General features: G+C 34.3%; 1 long non-coding RNA gene across 1 annotated transcript in view; it reads left to right on the top strand.

Moving 5' to 3' along the window:
• The window catches only part of LOC141555721 (uncharacterized), a 157611-nt gene extending 139748 nt beyond the window's left edge, over positions 1-17863 (top strand). Inside the window, exon 3 of the long non-coding RNA XR_012486313.1 lies at positions 17040-17863. This is a non-coding gene — a long non-coding RNA (uncharacterized LOC141555721). The remainder of the gene's footprint in view (positions 1-17039) is intronic.
• Positions 17864-19191: the final 1328 nt, after the last annotated feature.

Raw genomic sequence — 19191 nt, 5'->3', positions numbered from 1 at the left:
GGGTTTTTAAATTTATTCCTTTTCTAGCAATTTTAGTTGTAAGCCCAATTCGATGGCCCTCTCTTTTTCTATTTTATGGAAGTAGGCCTGTAGCGATACAAAACTTCCCCTTATTACTACTTTGGCTGTATCCCACACAATTTGGTATGATGTCTCATTATTGTCATTTTTTTGGGTGAAGTTATTAATTATGATTTGCTGTTTTACCCAATCATTCTTTAGTATAAGATTATTTAGTTTCCAATTATTTTTGGTCTATTTTCCCCTGGCTTTTTATTAAATGTAATTTTCATTGAATTGTGGTCTGAAATGGATGCATTTACTATTTCTGCCTTACTCCATTTAATTTTGAGGTTTTTATGTCCTAGTATATGATCAATTTTTGTATAGGTTCCATGAACTGCTGAGAAGAAAGTTTACTCCTTTCTTTCTCCATTTAGCTTTTGCCAAAGATCTATCATATTAAACTTTTCTAGTATTCTATTTACCTCTTTGACTTCTTATTTATTTTGTGGTTTGATTTATCTAATTCTGAGAGTGCAAGGTTGAGATCTCCCACTATTATACTTTTATTGTCTATTTCTTCTTGCAGCTCTCTTAATTTCTCTTTTAAGAATTTAGATGCTTCACCACTTGGTGCGTATATGTTTAATATTGATACTGTTTCATTATTGATTCTACCCTTTAGAAGGATATAATGCCCTTCCTTACATCTTTTAATTAGATCAATTTTTGTTTTTGCTTGATCTGAGATGAGGATGGCTACCCTTGTGTTTTTGGCTTCACCTGAAGCATAGTAGATTCTGCTCTACCCTTTTACTTTTAGTTTGAAGGTATCACCCTGTTTCAGGTATATTTCCTGTAAACAACATATAGTAGGATTCTGACTTATGATCCAATCTGGTAACTGCTTCCTCTTTATGAGGGAGTTTACCCCATTCACAGTTATGGTTAGAATGACTAATTCTATATTGCTTGCCATCCTGTTAACCTCTGCTTATGTTTTTCTCCTTTCTTTCCCTCTTACCCCCCTATCCAGTATTAAACTTGTGAACACCACTTGCTTTTCACAGCCCTCCCTTTTTAATATCCCTCCCCCACCTTAAAGTTACTTCCCTTATTTTAGCCCTTTTCCTCACAATTTCTGTATTCCCTTCCCCTTAGCTTACTCCTTCCCTCTCACTTTTCAATGAAGTGGAAGAAGTTTCACCATAAATCGAATGTGTCTATTGATACACACTACATTCATCTCCCTCCTTTATTTGTCTCTGATATAATAGGTTACTTTTGCCTCTTTATGAGATGTAGTACCATCACTTTACCCTTTTTTATGATATAATTTCCTTTCTACCTCTAGTTTCTTTTTTTTTCTTTTTTAAAAAATTTTTATTTTATTTTATAATTATAACAATTTTTGACAGTACATATGCATGGGTAATTTTTTACAACATTATCCCTTGCACTTACTTCTATTCAGATTTTTTCCCTTCATCCCCCAACTCCCTCCCCCAGATGTCAAGCAGTCTTATACATGTTAAATATATTACAATATATTCTAGATACAATATATGTGTGTAGAACCAAATTTCTTGTTGCACAGGAAGAATTGGATTCAGAAGGAAAAAATAACAGTTTACATTCATTTCCCAGTGTTCCTTTTCTGGATGTAGCTGGTTCTGCCCATCATTAATCAATTGGAATTGGATTAGCTCTTCTCTATGTTGAAGAAATCCACTTCCATCAGTATACATCCTCATACAGTATCATTGTTGAAGTGTATAATGATCTTCTGGTTCTGCTCATTTCACTCAGCATCAGTTGATGTAAGTCTCTCCAAGCCTCTCTGTATTTCTCCTGTTGGTCATTTCTTTTAAAACAATAATATTCTATAACATTCATATACCATAGTTTACCCAACCATTCTCCAATTGATGGACATCCATTCATCTTCCAGCTTCTAACTACTATGAAAAGGGCTACCACAAACATTTTGGCACATACAGGTCCCTTTCCCTTCTTTAGTAGTTCCTTGGGGTATAAGCCCAGTAGTAGTATGGCTGGGTCAAAGGGTATGCACATTTTGATAACTTTTTGGGCATAATTCCAGATTGCTCTCCAGAATGGTTGGATTCTTTCACAACTCCACCAACAATGCATCAGTATCCCGGTTTTCCCACAGCCCCTCCAACATTCATCGTTATTTGTTCCTGTCATCTTAGCCAATCTGACAGGTGTGTAATGATATCTCAGAGTTGCCTTAATTTGCATTTCTCTGATCAATAGTGATTTGGAACACTCTTTCATATGAGTGGAAATAGTTTTAATTTCATCATCTGAAAATTGTCTGTTTATATCCTTTGACCATGTATCAATTGGAGAATGGCTTGATTTCTTATAAATTAAAGTCAATTCTCTGTATATTTTGGAGATGAGGCCTTTATCAGAACCTTTAACTGTAAAAATTTTTTCCCAATTTGTTACTTCCCTTCTAATCGTGTTTGCATTAGTTTTGTTTGTGCAGAAACTTTTTAATTTGGTGTAATCAAAATGTTCTATTTTGTGATCAATAATGGTCTCTAATTCTCCCTTGGACACAAACTCCTTCCTCCTCCACAAGTCTGAGAGGTAAACCATCCCATGTTCCTCCAATTTATATGATTTAGTTCTTTATGCCTAAATCTTGGACCCATTTTGATCTAATCTTAGTATGTGGTGTTAAATGTGGGTCCATGCCTAGTTTCTGCCATACTAATTTCCAGTTTTCCCAGCAGATTTTGTCAAATAATGAATTCTTATCCCAAAATTTGGGATCTTTGGGTTTGTCAAAGATTAGATTGCTATTTTTATTCACTATCTTGCCCTGTGAACCTAACCTATTCCACTGATCAACTAGTCTATTTCTTAGCCAATACCAAATGGTTTTGGTGACTGTTGCTTTATAATATAGCTTTAAATCAGGTACACTTAGACCACCTTCCTCTGACTTTTTTTTCATTAGTTCCCTTGCAATTCTCGACCTTTTATTCTTCCATATGAATTTTGTTGTTATTTTTTCTAGGTCATTAAAATAGTTTCTTGGAAGTCTGATTGGTATAGCACTAAATAAATAGATTAGTTTGGGGAGTATTGTCATCTTTATTATATTCGCTCGGCCTATCCAAGAACACTGAATGTCTTTCCAATTATTTAAATCTGACTTTATTTTTGTGGCAAGTGTTTTGTAATTTTGCTCATATAATTCCTGACTCTCTTTTGGTAGATATATTCCCAAATATTTTATACTATCGAATGTTATTTTGAATGGAATTTCTCTTTGTATCTCTTGCTGTTGGATTGTGTTGGTAATGTATAAAAATCCTGAGGATTTATGTGGATTTATTTTGTATCCTGCGACTTTGCTAAAATTCTGAATTATTTCTAATAGCTTTTTAGCAGAGTCTTTGGGGTTCTCTAAGTATACCATCATGTCATCTGCGAAAAGTGACAATTTGATTTCTTCATTTCCTACTCTAATTCCTTGAATCTCTTTCTTGGCTCTTATTACTGAGGCTAGAGTTTCTAGTACTATATTGAACAGTAATGGTGATAGTGGGCAACCTTGTTTCACTCCTGATCTTACAGGGAAAGGTTCTAGTTTATCACCATTACATATGATGTTTACTGAAGGTTTTAAATATATGCTCCTTATTATTTTAAGGAACAGTCCATTTATTCCTATACTCTCAAGCGTTTTTAGTAGGAATGGATGTTGGATTTTATCAAATGCTTTTTCTGCATCTATTGAGATGATCATATGGTTTTTATTAATTTGATTATTAATATGGTCAATTATACTAATAGTTTTCCTAATATTAAACCAGCCCTGCATTCCTGGTATAAATCCCACTTGGGATTTATACTTCTTAGGAAGTTGGTTAATAGCTTGGTCTATTTCTTTTTCTGAGATGGGACTATTTAGACTACTTACTTCTTCCTCTGTTAATCTGGGCAAGCTATATTTTTGAAGGTATTCTTCCATTTCATTTAAGTTATCGAATTTATCAGCATAAAGTTGAGCAAAGTAGCTCCTAACTCTTGTTCTAATTTCTTCATTACTGGCGAGTTCGCCCTTTTCATTTTCAAGACTATCAATTTGCTTTTTCTCTTTCCTTTTTTAAATCAGGTTTACCAAGGGTTTGTCTATTTTGTTGATTTTTTCATAAAACCAACTTTTAGTTTTATTAATTAATTCAATAGTTTTTTACTTTCAATTTTATTAATCTCACCTTTTATTTTTTGAATTTCAAGTTTTGTGTTTGTCTGGGGGTTTTTAATTTGTTCCTTTTCTAGCAATTTTAGTTGTAAGCCCAATTCGTTGGCCCTCTCTTTCTCTATTTTATGCAAGTAGGCTTGTAGAGATATAAAGCTTCCCCTTATTACTGCTTTGTGGTTTGATTTATCTAATTCTGAGAGTGCAAGATTGAGATCTCCCGCTCTAGGACAAATTATACATATGTTCTTTACATATTTTTATGGCAGAATTATAGTTCTCAAGATTTCTTTTTGCCTTTTTAGAGATCTCTTGAGTTATTTATTTGAAGATCAAACATTTTATGTAGGTCTGGTTTTTTCATCAAGAATAGATGGAATTCATTTATTTCATTAAATGTCCATCTTCTTCCCTGGAAACCAATTGCTCATTTTTCCTGGGTGAGTTATTCTTGGCTGCAAACCAAGTTCCTTAGACTTTTGAAATATCATGTTCCAGGCCCTTTGTTCTTTTAATGTGGACACTGCTAGATCCTAGGTTATCCTTATTGTGGCTTCTCCATATCTGAATTGCTTTTTGCTAGCAGCTTCCAGTATTTTTTCTTTCGTCTGATGGTTCTTGAACTTGGCCACTATATTTCTTGGCCTTTTGATTTTAGGTTCCCTTTTAGTAGGTGATTGAGGAATTTTTTCAATATCTATTTTACCCTATGTTTCCAAAATGTCTGGGCAGTTCTCTTTGATAATTTCCTGGAAAATAATCTCCAGGCTCTCTTTTTCCTCACATTTTTCAAGGAGTCCTATTATTCTCAAATTGTCTCTCCTGGATCTGTTTTCCAGGGCTGTTGTCTTTCCAATAAGGTACTTGAAGTTCTTTTCAATTGTTTCATTTCTCTGATTTTGCTTGACTACTTCTTGGTTTCTCCTTGAGTCATTCATTTCTACTTGTTCGAGTCTTTTTTTATATCTTTCTGTAATTGTCCAATTGTGTTTTTAAGTGATTTTTTTTTCTTCCATGGAATTTTTTTCCATTTTATCCATTTTATTTTTTAGGGAGCTGTTTTCTTTTTCCATCTCACTAATCCTGTTTTCCTTGGAGTTGTTTACCTTTTCCAGCTCACTAATCCTGTTTTCCTTGGAGTTGTTTGCCTTTTCTAATTCACTAATTTTATTTCTCAATGATTTGTTTTCTTTATCTACTCTGTCTTTAAATGTGTGGAATGACTTCTCCAGCCTCTCTTGCCAAGCTTCTTTTTCCTTTTCCCATTTCTCTTCTAGCTCTCTTGTGAGAGCCTTTTTGATTTCCTCTTTTGTATTGAGGAGCAGATCATATCCCCTTTAGGTGATTCCTCTGGGGACAGTCTCTTTTTACTCTCCTCAGTATTTGAAATCTGCTCTCTCTCCGTCCAGAAGCTGTTAATGGTTAGAGCCCTTTTGAATTTTTTGTTCATTTTGTCAGAGCGGGAATGGAAGAAAACAAATTAACAAGAGAAACAATTAGTCTGTTTTGGGGGGCTGGGGCTGGATGGTGTTAATGGGCTTCCTCTACAGACTGGGTGGGAGGGCAGCAGCAAGCCACTAACAGGACAGTGACGGCTGCTCTGCATCTGTGCTCTGAGGCTCTAAGAATACACTGAGTCTGTCCAGGTGGGGGTTGGGGGTGGCCAGGTTCAGAGAGATGCTATCTTCCCCAAGTTTTATTCTTCACCTCTGGTGTTTACACCCTCTCCACTGCTTCTGCTGTGCTGCCAAGAAGGAACATCCACACTGGGGTAAAAGTCTTTTCACAGAAATGGAAGACATTGCACCCTTCCCCCCTCTGGTCTGAGCTATGTGAGCTGCCTGTCTTGCTCTAGCTGCCTGCCCTCAGTCTGCATCCAGTCTGTTCGACCCTCCCCCGAGCAAACACAGAATTTCTCTGGCGAATTTCAAGGATGTCTTCTGTTGGTGATTATTTGTGGGTTTCTTTTCTGGTCAAGCATTAATTCCAAGGCTTGTCATGAAGTAAGTTCTGAGAGAAAACAATTAGCTCAAGCAGCTGTCTGCCTCCACACTGCTATCTTGGCTGGAAGTTGAAGTTCCCTCTTAATTGAAACCACAGACATTTGACTTGAAATTGCTTTCAGAGATTATATTTCAGGTTTTTTCCCCCCTATTGTTAATGGTGCAGAGAAGGAAGTAAAGTAGAGCTGGATGTGAATGAGCAGGCGACAGGTAAAAGTATTGATTTAAAAGATGTGATAATAAATATCATATATAAAGCTCTTAATCTTATCTCATCGATCCTTTTACTATGGAGTAAGAAGTAAAGTCTCATTTTGCAGATGAGGAAATTCATGATTTGATAGTTTATTACACTGCTAGCAAATATCAGTAAGAATTTGAATCCAGAACTTGGTGGATTTACCAAGTTCAGTAAATGGTCTATTTCACTCTTGTATTCCAGACTCTCCCAACTTTCTTTATTATGCCTGAGGGTAGGCAGCTAGAGCAATACAGGGGTTTTGTGATCAATAATTATCTCTAGTTCTCCTTTGGTCACAAATTCCTTCCTCCTCTACAAGTCTGAGAGGCAAACTATCCTATTGGAACCATAGATTCCTAACATTTTTGCCAAAATTTATATTTTTGCCCTCAAAAACTATGAAATATTCCAAGTTATTTGATTAAGAAATTAAATATCAGGAATGTAGGGATCCAATTCTACCTCAAATTGAAGAATATCTAAGCATAGCTTTTTCTAGATGAAAAGTAGAACACTGGAGAAATTAATATGAGACTACAATCATTTATTAAGTACAAACTTTGTGCTAGGCTTTGTGCTAAATGCTGGGAATATAAAAAGAAGCTGAAAGATGAGGGGAGAGGCTAGAAATGAAGATACCCACCAGGAAAACTTGATAGAGAAAGTCTAGAGAATCTCTGTACAGCCTAGAAGGAAATGAAGATATAGATGACCTGAGCATCTTCCTAAAACTGAAAATCCCTCCCCTATCAGAAGGAGGAAAGAAGATGTTTGCAATATATGAAATCCAGGGAAGGATGAAGAGGTTTCTATGGCATAATAAAAGGTTTTGTACAAACAAAACTAATGCAAACAAGATTAGAAGGGAAGTAACAAATTGGGAAAATATTTTTACAGTTAAAGGTTCTGATAAAGGACTCATCTCGAAAATATACAGAGAATTGACTCTAATTTATAAGAAATCAAGCCATTCTCCAATTGATAAATAGTCAAAGGATATGAACAAACAATTTTCAAATAATGAAATTGAAACTATTTCTACTCATATGAGTGTTCCAAATCATTATTGATCAGAGAAATGCAAATTAAGACAACTCTGAGATACCACTACACACCTGTCAGATTGGCTAAGAACACAGGAACAAATAATGATGAATGACCACTACACACCTGTCAGATTGGCTAAAATGACAGGAACAAACAATGATGAATGACCACTACACACCTGTCAGATTGGCTAAAATGAATGTTGGAGGGGATGTGAGAAAACTGGGACACTGATGCATTGTTGATGGAGTTGTGAAAGAATCTCACCATTCTGGAGAGCAATCTGGAATTATGCCCAATAGGTTATCAAACTGTGCATACCCTTTGATCCAGCAATGCTATTACTGGGATTTCCCAAGGAAAATACTAAAAAAAAGAAATACTAAAGAAGGGAAAGGGACCTGTATGCACCAAAATGTTTGTGGCAGCCCTTTTTGTAGTGGCTAGAAACTGGAAAATGAATGGATGCCCATCAATTGGAGAATGGTTGGGTAAATTATTGTATATGAATACTATGGAATATTATTGTTCTGTAAGATATGACCAGCAGGATGAATATAGAGAAGCTTGGAGAGACTTACATGAATTGATGCTGAATGAAATGATCAGGACCAGGAAATGATTATACACTTCACCAATGATACTGGATGAGGATGTATTCTGATGGAAGTGGATATCTTCAACATAGAGAATATCCAATTCAGTTACAGTTGATCAATGATGGACAGAATCAGCTATACCCAGAGAAGGAACACTGGGAAATGAGTGTAAACTGTTTGCATTTTTTCCCAAGTTATTTTTACCTTCTGAATCCAATTCTTCCTGTACAACAAGAGAACTGTTCAGTTCTGCACACATATATTTTATCTAGGATATACTATTACATATTTAACATGTATGGGACTTCCTGTCATCTAGGGGAGGAGGTAGAGGAAAGGAGGGGGAATTCGGAATAGAAGTGAGTTCAAGGGATAATGATGTAAAAAATTACCCATGCATATGTACTGTCAAAATATATAATTATAAAATTAATTTTAAAAAATTAAAAAAAAGAAAAACAAACCAACAACAACAAAAAAGGAATCTATGGTTCCAGAATAACCTCTCTTCTCATAAGTTTCCTATTGCTGCTTTGCTCATTACAGCCTTACACAGTTCTGTTTTGAGGCTCTAACATTCCCCCCCCCCCTGATTGTGAGGTTACATGACTTGCCCAGGGTCACACAGCTAGGAAGTGTCTGAGATCAAATTTGAACTTGGGTCCTCCTGAATTCAAGGCTGGTGCTCTATCCACTGTGCCACCTAGCTGCCCCTCTAACATTTTAATACATTAGATTTAGGTCCATCCCAACCAAATAAAATAGTTATATACAGATAAGAGTATATTTGTATTGTGTATGCATGTCACATAACAGACATATATATGTATATATGTACATATAAATAAATATATGTTTTTGGAGAAAGAGAGAGACAGGACATAAGGGGGGCAGAGTAAATTCCCAGTTGAACATGTGACAATATAGTGTGCTAAGTTCTTTAACATATTTAATCTTTAAATTGTACATTTCTCAAGATAGTTAAGAAAGTTCATTCTAAGGAGCTGAGCTACTAAGAATGCATTTCTGTTGATTTTTAAAATAAATTATGATAAAATCATCTGCCCTGGAATAATTGTCATTTGATTTTTAGAATGGATGTAGGATTTAGAATAAAGAATTATCTTAGGAATAGAGCAAAAAACAAATGTTTTCTTAAAAAAAAAAACTTAATCATATAGAAGTCTTTTGTATTTCAGATGGCAAAGGAAATACCAATGTTCCACAATTTACATCTTGATTTAGCTGCTAAATTCCATTCCTGTGCCAAGACTGGGCTATACAATAACAAAACACTTACTTCAGCATCTATGACTTCTTAAAGCCCTGTTCAACAGATGTAATTCCTGGCATAACTAAAACCTTTGCCAGAATGTTTTGTGACATTCCAACAAGACCAAGGCGGAAATATATTTCCTTCAGTCTAAAAGCTTCAAGCGGGAAAAAAAGACAGAGAAAAAGAGATTGTATGCAGCCTGGGACACAATGGGCCTCTTATTGCTATACAACCAATCATTATCATGCTGAAGGGGAAAGAAAATAGAAAGGATCAATGAAGTGAGTCAGTTTGCTGTTGCTGATTCATACTCCCCACACCCCTGCAGATTTCATATCCCCACAGATTTCATATCCCCATCCTTTCCATTGGTACTGGCTAAATTACTTGTCCATGCTGTTCATGTACAGAAGGTTGGCTTTCTTCCCCCTTCCAATATAGTTGATCCAGACTGACAATCTTAATGTCCACCCTTGAACCTCATTTCTCTATTTACTTTTATGCTAACTTCAATACTTGCTGACTTAGGTGTAGATATTTTGTTACTTATAAACTAACTAAGTATCCCAAATTTTGCATAATTCCCTCAATCCTTTGGGGATATGTTCCAATTAGTATAAAGAATAAATTCTATGATGTGGTCACATTATTCAAATCCTTACTATTCTGTTTATAATATAAATAAAATATGATCATTCAATCCCAATGGAAAATATGTGTAAATTAGAAAAATTTCATAGGATCTACTATTCACATTAATTGGAAATTATACACACACACACACATTTGTAAATAATTAAACTTTTTGGACCAGTGACAGCATCAACTTCATCTTCTGGGTGTGAAAGTTTAGAAACATTACTTATATTAAGGGTATGGTTGTGGTTTGACTTTGGGTCTCCATCAATACTTATAGAACTTGGCACAGAAAAGGCATTTAATTAAAACCATTTGAAAAAAATGAATATATAGATGACTAAAATGGGTAAACGTGAAGCAGAGAAACTAAATTATACTATGATTTGGATCTTTGATGATCATATTGGGTAATGAATTCCTAGATGATTCTGAGATCTTAGAATCATGGATTTACAGGAGAAATACAGAGGTCATCTAGTTGGGCAGCTTCAAACTTGTGGCCTATGGGTACAAGTAGCTGCAAAGTACCTGAGGATCACCTGAACCAGATTAAAATATAATTGGGAAATTTTTAGTAAAATAAATTAAAATACAACACAATGTAGATAATTGTAAGTTGTGGCTTTTAAAGTCAATGCATAGGGTTTAAGATGTGTTTTGATTTGAATTTGATAAGACTAATCTAGTTCAACCTGAACTTGAACAAAAATATTATGCATAATCTACCTGACAATTCCTCTATAGTTGAGGAATTTCAACAAGGTTGTGCCTACTGTGTTCAGAAGAAATCCCTTTTCATTTTGGGATAAATTTAACTGTAAGGAAGGCTTTTTTTAAACTCCAATATAAATTTATAATTGTAATTTGTACCTGTTTCTTATAGTTTTGGTTTACAGTTTAGAATTGAATAGGCCTTAAACAACCTTTCTTGGCTTTAGATTTAGCATTTAGTACTAGCATAATGGCCCCAGGATTTTCATGGAAATAAGGAAAGTCAGTAATAAGAATAAAGCCAAGAAAGGTTGTTTAAGGCCTATTCAGGGCAAGAGGGAGTGTAAGGATGTATAGATAGTCAATAAAAATCAATTGTGTGACAAAACATCTAATAAGAAGCAGAGAAAGACTGTAATTCCAGAAAGGCTTATGATTCAAAGTCTTATTTATAAAAATGTTGAAAATCATAATTTGTTATTTAAGCTTTGAGTGAATATCCAGATGAATCCAAGTCTTCTTGTATGGGGCTTTTCAGCAAGTTTTTAGTGCTTCTACCTTCCCCATCACTTTTTATTTTATTTTATATATTCCTAGACATAGTCATCCTTGTCTCTACTGATAGAATGTGAGTTTGTTAATGACAGGAGTTATTTTGATACTTATCTTGATATCACCAGTGCTTATACAATACCTAGAATTTAATAGGAACTTAATGACTTTTGACTGATTTATTTAGCATTTTGTATAATCTGTAGCATTTTGTATAATCTCTCTTCTGGTAGAGAGAATGATGATTTGCCATTGTGTGATTGCATTAGCAGTAGAATTGGTGTGAGAATTGATAAGAACATCCTTTTTTTCTTTCCTAATTTGTGGAGCAGGAGAAATTGAAATAGAGAGATATTTCATACCTACACACACACACACACACACACACACACACACACACACACACACATACACACACACACACACATACACACACACACATACACACGTATAGATAGATAGAGACAAAAACAGAGACAGAGAGAGGGGGGCCAGATGCAAACATACAAAGAGACAGAGACAAAAACAAACACATAGAGGCAGACCCAAAGATAGACAGAGACACAGAAAAACAGAGACACAAAGGGAGAAAGGAAGGATGGAAGAGGGAAGGTGAGAGAGATATTAACAGAGTTAGTTTTTTTTGGGGGGAAGAGAGTAAAAAGGAAATAGGAAGACAGGCTTTGGAAAACAAACATGGAGGGGAAAGCTAGCTCTTCAACATGTCCCAAATTTCCAACTTGCCTCCCTGAGAGATGCCAGGGAATTTCCTGTTGAGGAAGATATGGGTCCTTTTTTGATTGAGCTTGAGATATCTCACTTTCACTATGAGAGCTCATTTACTTTATGGGATATGATATATTATGATTCTTATAAATTCCTTGATTTTGTTTATCTTTTTTTTAATTTACAATTTATCATGACTGCTAGTTTAACTAAAATTTGATAGGAAGGAGTCAAGGTTGCAAATATAATAATAGGGTTCCCTATAAGTGATATCAGCTAGGAAATTTAGTTGTGTTGTTTCTGAATCTAAAATCAATTTATCTCCATAGACCAATAGTATTTGGAAGAAATAGATATAATTCTAGTTTAATATCCCTTATGAAAAAATCTTTGTGTCTGCGGTTCTTGTTCCCCTAAAAATAGGAATAAATGTCTCCCTTGAAGAGGGATGGACAAGATTCTAGTGATAGACGTCATTGCTTTCTGGAAAATGTCATTTTGGCAACCGATAAAGGCATACACATTTACATGTACAGTACACAGATTTTGTATTTACAAATGAGACAACTGACTGAGAAATTAAATGGTTTATTCATAGTCCCATGTCTAGTGAGTATAAACCACAGCTAAAGCTAGAACTTAGGTTTCTCTACATTGTGTCCAGCAAAATTCTTAATGATCAAAAAGCCATTCAGTGGTCTTTCTCACATTATATTTACTGCAGACAATAAAATAATATGATTGTTGAAGATTTTTAACATAAAAAGAATGCCCCCAAGAAGTCTTTTGATTTAATTCAGTTACTCAGAAAATCCTAATAATATAATTACCATCACTTAAAATGTGAAATTATGCCACTGATTTTTTAAAAAGTAGTATTTGATGTTTTCCAATTACCTGTAAAGATAGTTTTCAACATTCATTTTTTATAAGATTTTGAGTTCCAAAGTTCTTTTCTCTCCTTCACTCTTTCCCAAGAGGCAAAAAGTCTGATATAGATCATATCTGTGTAATCATGTAAACATATTTTCACATTAATTTTGTTGTGAAAAAAGAAATAGAACAAATGGGAAAAGTTACAAAAAAACCAAACTGAAAATATTTAGACATCATAGTTCTTTGTCTGGATGTGGTAGCCCATCATGAGTCTTCTGGAATTGTCTTGGATTGCTGAAAAGAGTTAACCCAACCATAGCTGATCATTACACAATGTTGCTGTTACTGTATACAATGTTCTCCTGGTTCTGCTCACTTCTCTCAGCATCAGTGCATATAAGTTTTTCCAAAGGCTTTTCTGAAATTTTTCTGCTCATCATAGCATAATAGTATTCCATTTCATTCATATGCTACAATTTATTTAATAATTCCCCAAATGATAGTTATCCCACAATTTTCAATTCTTTGCCACCACAAAAAAGCTGCTATAAATATTTGTGTACATATAGGTCCTTTTCCATTTTTATGATAATTTCTGCTTTATAGTATACTTTTAGATACTTTCAGATCTTTTAGATCATACTACCTTTCCTTTTGGAATTGCAAAGGGCCTTATATGTAATAGCTAATTCACAAGTTATTTGATTTTTCAAGTGAACACAACAATTATTTATTGAATTCATAACATGTGAAGGGCTTCAAGGATTGCCAAGGAAAGATAGGACACAGTCTGAACCCCCTCAAAACTTATTATTTTGATGAGAATTTATGATTTACCTGCATAAGAGAATTATGGGTCAATAGTTCTTCAACAGATCTGTGATCCCATTGAGTAATCCCTTATGATGCAGTTTGTAATTTCTCTATACCATCCTTTCCTCTGTGATTCTTGGGTATGTCATACCATAAATCATCTATAAAGTGTCTATCCAGTACCCTTGAGTGCTTCTTTCAGGCTTATAACTTTCTATGAATAGATCTGCAGAGGATTGTAACTCTGTTTGATGGATGTTAAGTTACTTGCCATGGGTCACAAGCTAGTTATTGTCTAGGAATGACTTTAGAAAGGGAGACTTCAAAGTGCCTCAAAAGCTGCAAAGGCAAGTCATTTGTCAAGAAAGTTAATTTCATTTATCTTGTTTTTTTGCCAATGGCACCCATGGGTGCTGTTGTTTTTATTGTTTCGCTCCATTTGTTACCACTTAAGCTATAATGGGCAGGGGGAAGGGAAATAAAGCCAATTCTTGGACAGAAAAAATTTTTGAAGCAAAAGTAAACCATGATTACATTTTATTTATCAAACCTAAACATATTGCCTTTATCTATTTAGTTGATCATTATATATTAAGCAATTCATTTCTAGAAGTTTATTTTTTTTCTTTTATCAACACACATCTGAATGTTGCCTTCAGTTTATGCATCCTTAAAAATGAAGCCACAACTCAATTCCCTAGACATCATTCACTCATTGTTTTTTGACCTAATGTTTTGACTCTGTGATTCTTTGCCACTCCTCATAATTGATGATGAGATTGGTCAAATTTTTTTCCAAACAGTTCAGCTTTAAATTTTGTGCAGATAGTAAGTCAAATGATTGGGAGCCTCTGTAGGTGAACCAAGGACATTCTTTTATCTAGTTAGAAGGAACATGATGTTTGAATCACTGGGTGCTCAAAACAACTTCAATACTCTGAAGAAGATAATTTTGTTGTCTTGATTCAATACTAGTGATGGATGAGTCATGTGATGATGCATGCAGATGGGATTCATTGTTCACAATGCAACCAATGAAGATGTGATTAATCTTCAAAGGAGGAATCACAGTATTCATTGCCCCCTAGGGATAGTGTTTGAATTGACTGTGACTTGACAAAAATACCAAGTAATGACAGCACAGGACACCATACACATGATTAATAGGGATGGTGATGATGTTAATGGCATAAGGGACCATTTCAGTGACTGTATTCATTTTTTAGTATATAAAATATATTTTATTATTTTTCATTTTCTAAAATATTTCAAAATATCATACAGATGATAAGTAGATATGTTGATAATGTTAATGGCATAAAGGATGACCTCAGTGACTATGTTTTCTTTATGCACATTTTTTTGTTATTTTTCACTTTCTAAAAGTTTCAAAAAAGAAAAGTCTACCACCATGTATATTTGTATTTGATAATTCAAAATGCATCCCATTTTGCCAAGGTTTTATTCTAGGCTATTTTCTTTTCTTCCTCTACAGTCTCTTCTTGGACAAGCTCCTTCATACTCACTTCAACAGCCACTTATATACAAATAAGATAATTCCCAAACTGTTTGAAATTCAGACCCATATTTTTGGATATCTATGTAATGTCTTCACCTTGATTTCTCATTACTATCTCAAACTCAACATATGTAAGATTGAACTTAAATCTGTTCATTCTTTCGACTATTACTCTGATTCCATCATTCACTTAGCCTTCAAGGTTTATAATTTTGGAACTATCACAACATTCTATTCTCCCTTGATTCTACCATTGAAACTATGACATTGATAGTCTATCTATTCAGGAGTTTTAGAACCTATCTCCTCCTCCATCTTTATCAACTCTTATTTTTATTATCTGTACTATAGCAATAGCCTTCTAAAAGGTTTCCTCCCATTCCTTTTCTTCTCTCTTTATGAAAAGACCATTATATATGTAGTTATTGATCTAATTTCCTTATGTTTTCATCTGCTTACATTTCTTCTCTGCTAACAAAAATAAACCAAAAAAAACACAAAAAACTTGATTGGCTGATCTTTTGTCCACCATTAAAAATTGAAACCTATTTCCTGGCAGTCATAATTTTCCTTCAACTGGTACCACATTATTTTTCCAACCTTATCTCATATTGCTCCTATCTTCAAGAAATCAGTGAATCATCATTTATTAATTAAATAATAAATGATTACAATGATTTAAGGTTGAAACTTTCAATGGACAAAACATAGACCCTTATAGATAAATAAATTGGACTCTCTTAAGCACTGATTACTGTGATAAAAACAAAGTAAAATAATTTCTTTGTATTTTTAAAAATGTATTCATTTATTTAAAACTTAAATACAAAATAGAAAAAAAGCAGAAAAATTGTCATGTGATCACCAGAACATAAGAGAGAATTAAAAATATGTAATAATAAATTTCCATTTCAAGAAAAATTATATAATAGCACACATATTCAGAATTGTACATTTTTTTCTTTGCTTCCTTATAGCTTTTCTTTTGTTCTCTGTTGTACACTTTTCACTTTATTCTTTTTGTTCCCTTTCCTCCTATCATTTTCCCCAGGTAGGTTACAGTTAAGCATGGATATATTTATGTATACATATGTATGTATACATATACACACAAATAAACATATTCATCTAATAGCTACCTATAAGTATAGACATGGGCATATATATATATATATCCATATACATCTATATCAGGTTATACTATGCTTAATTGTCCTTTGTTTCTCTGAAGGTGGACAGCATCATCCTTCTTAGTTACAAGTTTTTCTTTGTTTTTCTAAATCCATCAATTCTTCATTTCCCAAACCAAAGGAACATTCCAGCCTTATACTATATAGCTATTCTGAATAGTCTACAACAATATTAATATTGTATTGTATATTTTTTCTTTTCATTTTTAAACTTTAACTTTGAGATCAAGGATCTAAGAAATTATACTCCTGTTCATTATTTTTGTGTTTGTGTATATCTTTTGTTTCCTATCCCTGCTAACTCTTCTACTCTACTTATACCTGACAGCTTATGTGCTATTAACTTAACTCCCTCCTCAAGGATCTTTCCCTTATCCTCTCCCCTCATTCTTTCCTTCCTTCTTCATTCCATTCTCATTAATTTACACACCTTATATCACTCCTGTTAATTTACATACTTTTCTATACACCACCTTATCCTATTATTCCCCCACTTGTTTCTTTTTTGTTTTGTTTTGTTTTATAAAAGTCATGATATGAGCTTTTATATATAAAAAATAAAAAAGTCTTCTTAAAATCAATATGTTTTGACCAACAGGATGAATCCAGAAAGGCCTGGAGAGACCCACATGAACCGATGCTGTGTGAAATGAACAGGACCAAGAGATCACTACATACCCCAACAACAACACTACATGAGGATCAATTCTGAAGGACGTGGCCCTCCCCAACAATGAGATGAACCAAATCAACTCCAACAGAGCAGCAACGAACTGAACCAGCCACACCCAGAGAAAGAACCCTGGAAGATGACCTTGAACCACCACACAGAACTCCCAATCCCTCCACCCTTGTCCGCCTGCACTTCTGATCTCCCTCGAAAGCTAACTGTACACCACTTCAAAGTCCAACACAGCAAAACAACTGTCTGGACATGCACACATACACTGCATTCAGCTTATACTCCAACACACGCAACATGTATTGGTCAACCTGCCATGGCGGGTGGGGGGGAGAGGGAAGGAAAAAATAGGAACAAAAGGTTTGGCAACTGCCAGTGCCACAAAATTACCGATGCACACACCCAGCAAACAAAAACCATAATTAATTTTAAAAAATCAAAATTTTTTAAAAATCAATTGAATGAGTCCTAATTATTTCAATTTTGATTGGTTTTATCATACATACTTAGGATAATGTTTCAAAAAGTTTCATCAGTATTGCTAGATGTTACAAATTTTTGCCTTCTTAAATTGTAAGTTTACAGACCTCAATTATACAATTTATCAGTATATTATTCCCTCTTGCCCATTTCCTCCACACACTCAAAAATTTTAGCATCTCCTAGCCTAGTCCAAATATTCGGAGGGAGTTAACAGTCATTATAATTGGAATCACAGTAACAGCTCTATTAGCTGAAAAGTCTAGGGGAAGTAACAATAGGAAGGGAAACAGGGGTGGGGGAAAAGGGAGTCCAGAGAGGACAGAGGAATCTCAAGGCTCAGTCCCAAATACTTAGGAACCCTACTTTGTTGCTAACTTAATCGTTATGACAAGGTTCTCATATGAGAACACTGTGCCTTGACCAAAATAAGAACTACTGACCTAGAATAAATTTATGTTTGTTCTTAAGGTTATAGAACTTGTTAAGTTCTTTGACTGATTTTTTGATAGATAGAAGCTGTTTGGTTAATTTTATTCCTTCAATTTAACATTTAAGTACCTACTATGTATAGGACACTGTGGTAGGCATTGGGAAATGCAAAGTTTCAGTAGATCAATGACTGTTCTCATGAAATATTTTTTCACTATATCTACATAAAGAATACATTATTTTAAAGTCCTTACTACTCCATAAAATGCAGGCTTTCATCACTTTACTGAAAAATAGTTTTATTTCCTAGAGTAAGTCTACTTCTTAGGAATTGCACAATTAACTGGACATCCAACACAGAATCCACCATTAGATCAAATTGCAGTAACAGATTTTAGGGTGTGGGAGAAGCAATTGCAAAAAATATTTGCCTGACCTTTCAGAAATCAATACTGAAAGTTAGAGCTAGAAAAGAAAACTGCACCAAATTCAGTTCATTGTGATGACTCAACCAGAATCAAGTTTCATTCTCTAGTCCTCCCCAATAAATTGTGTTATATACAAGCCTACAATGGCATTTAAAATCAGCATCAAGTCACTAACTCACATGAAAATTCTTCATGAAAGGAAATAATTCCAAAGTCCCTTTAAGATTCAATGGCATTCCTGGCCTTTGCCACATCTCAAATATTCAGAGTCAATCAGAATCACAACTGTTCACAAGTTTGAATTATTTGTTGATGCAAGATTACTCTGCATTATCTGTCCACGGGGAGGCTTGACCAACTTTTGTGACTAAATTGCTGTATAGTCTCTGGAGAGAATGTGAATTCTTTTCAGTTGCAGAAGAATTTTGGGAAATTTCTTCTTCTGCCTTCACTGAATGGCTACTGATACTAATACTGGAAGATCCTTTTGGTCTGGATATCATCAAGAATCTGTTGTAATTCCTCATCTTCGAAGCGACCCTCCAGGCTTGGAATCAGAGCCTTAGTCTCTTCTGCTGTCTCAGGACAAAGATTTGCTAAACACGCCAACTCAAACTTATGGAGCTTTTTCTGGAGTAACAAACTCTGAACACTAGCAATGGTTTCCCTGTTTTTTTTTTTTTTTTTTTTAATTTCTTTTTTTTAACATTTTTTATTAATTTTATAAT

This window comes from Sminthopsis crassicaudata, chromosome 1, assembly GCF_048593235.1.
Source record: "Sminthopsis crassicaudata isolate SCR6 chromosome 1, ASM4859323v1, whole genome shotgun sequence".
NCBI classification, from domain to species: domain Eukaryota; kingdom Metazoa; phylum Chordata; class Mammalia; order Dasyuromorphia; family Dasyuridae; genus Sminthopsis; species Sminthopsis crassicaudata.
The sequence above is the reverse complement of the archived record's forward strand: the minus strand, read 5'-3'. Positions and strand labels throughout refer to the sequence as shown.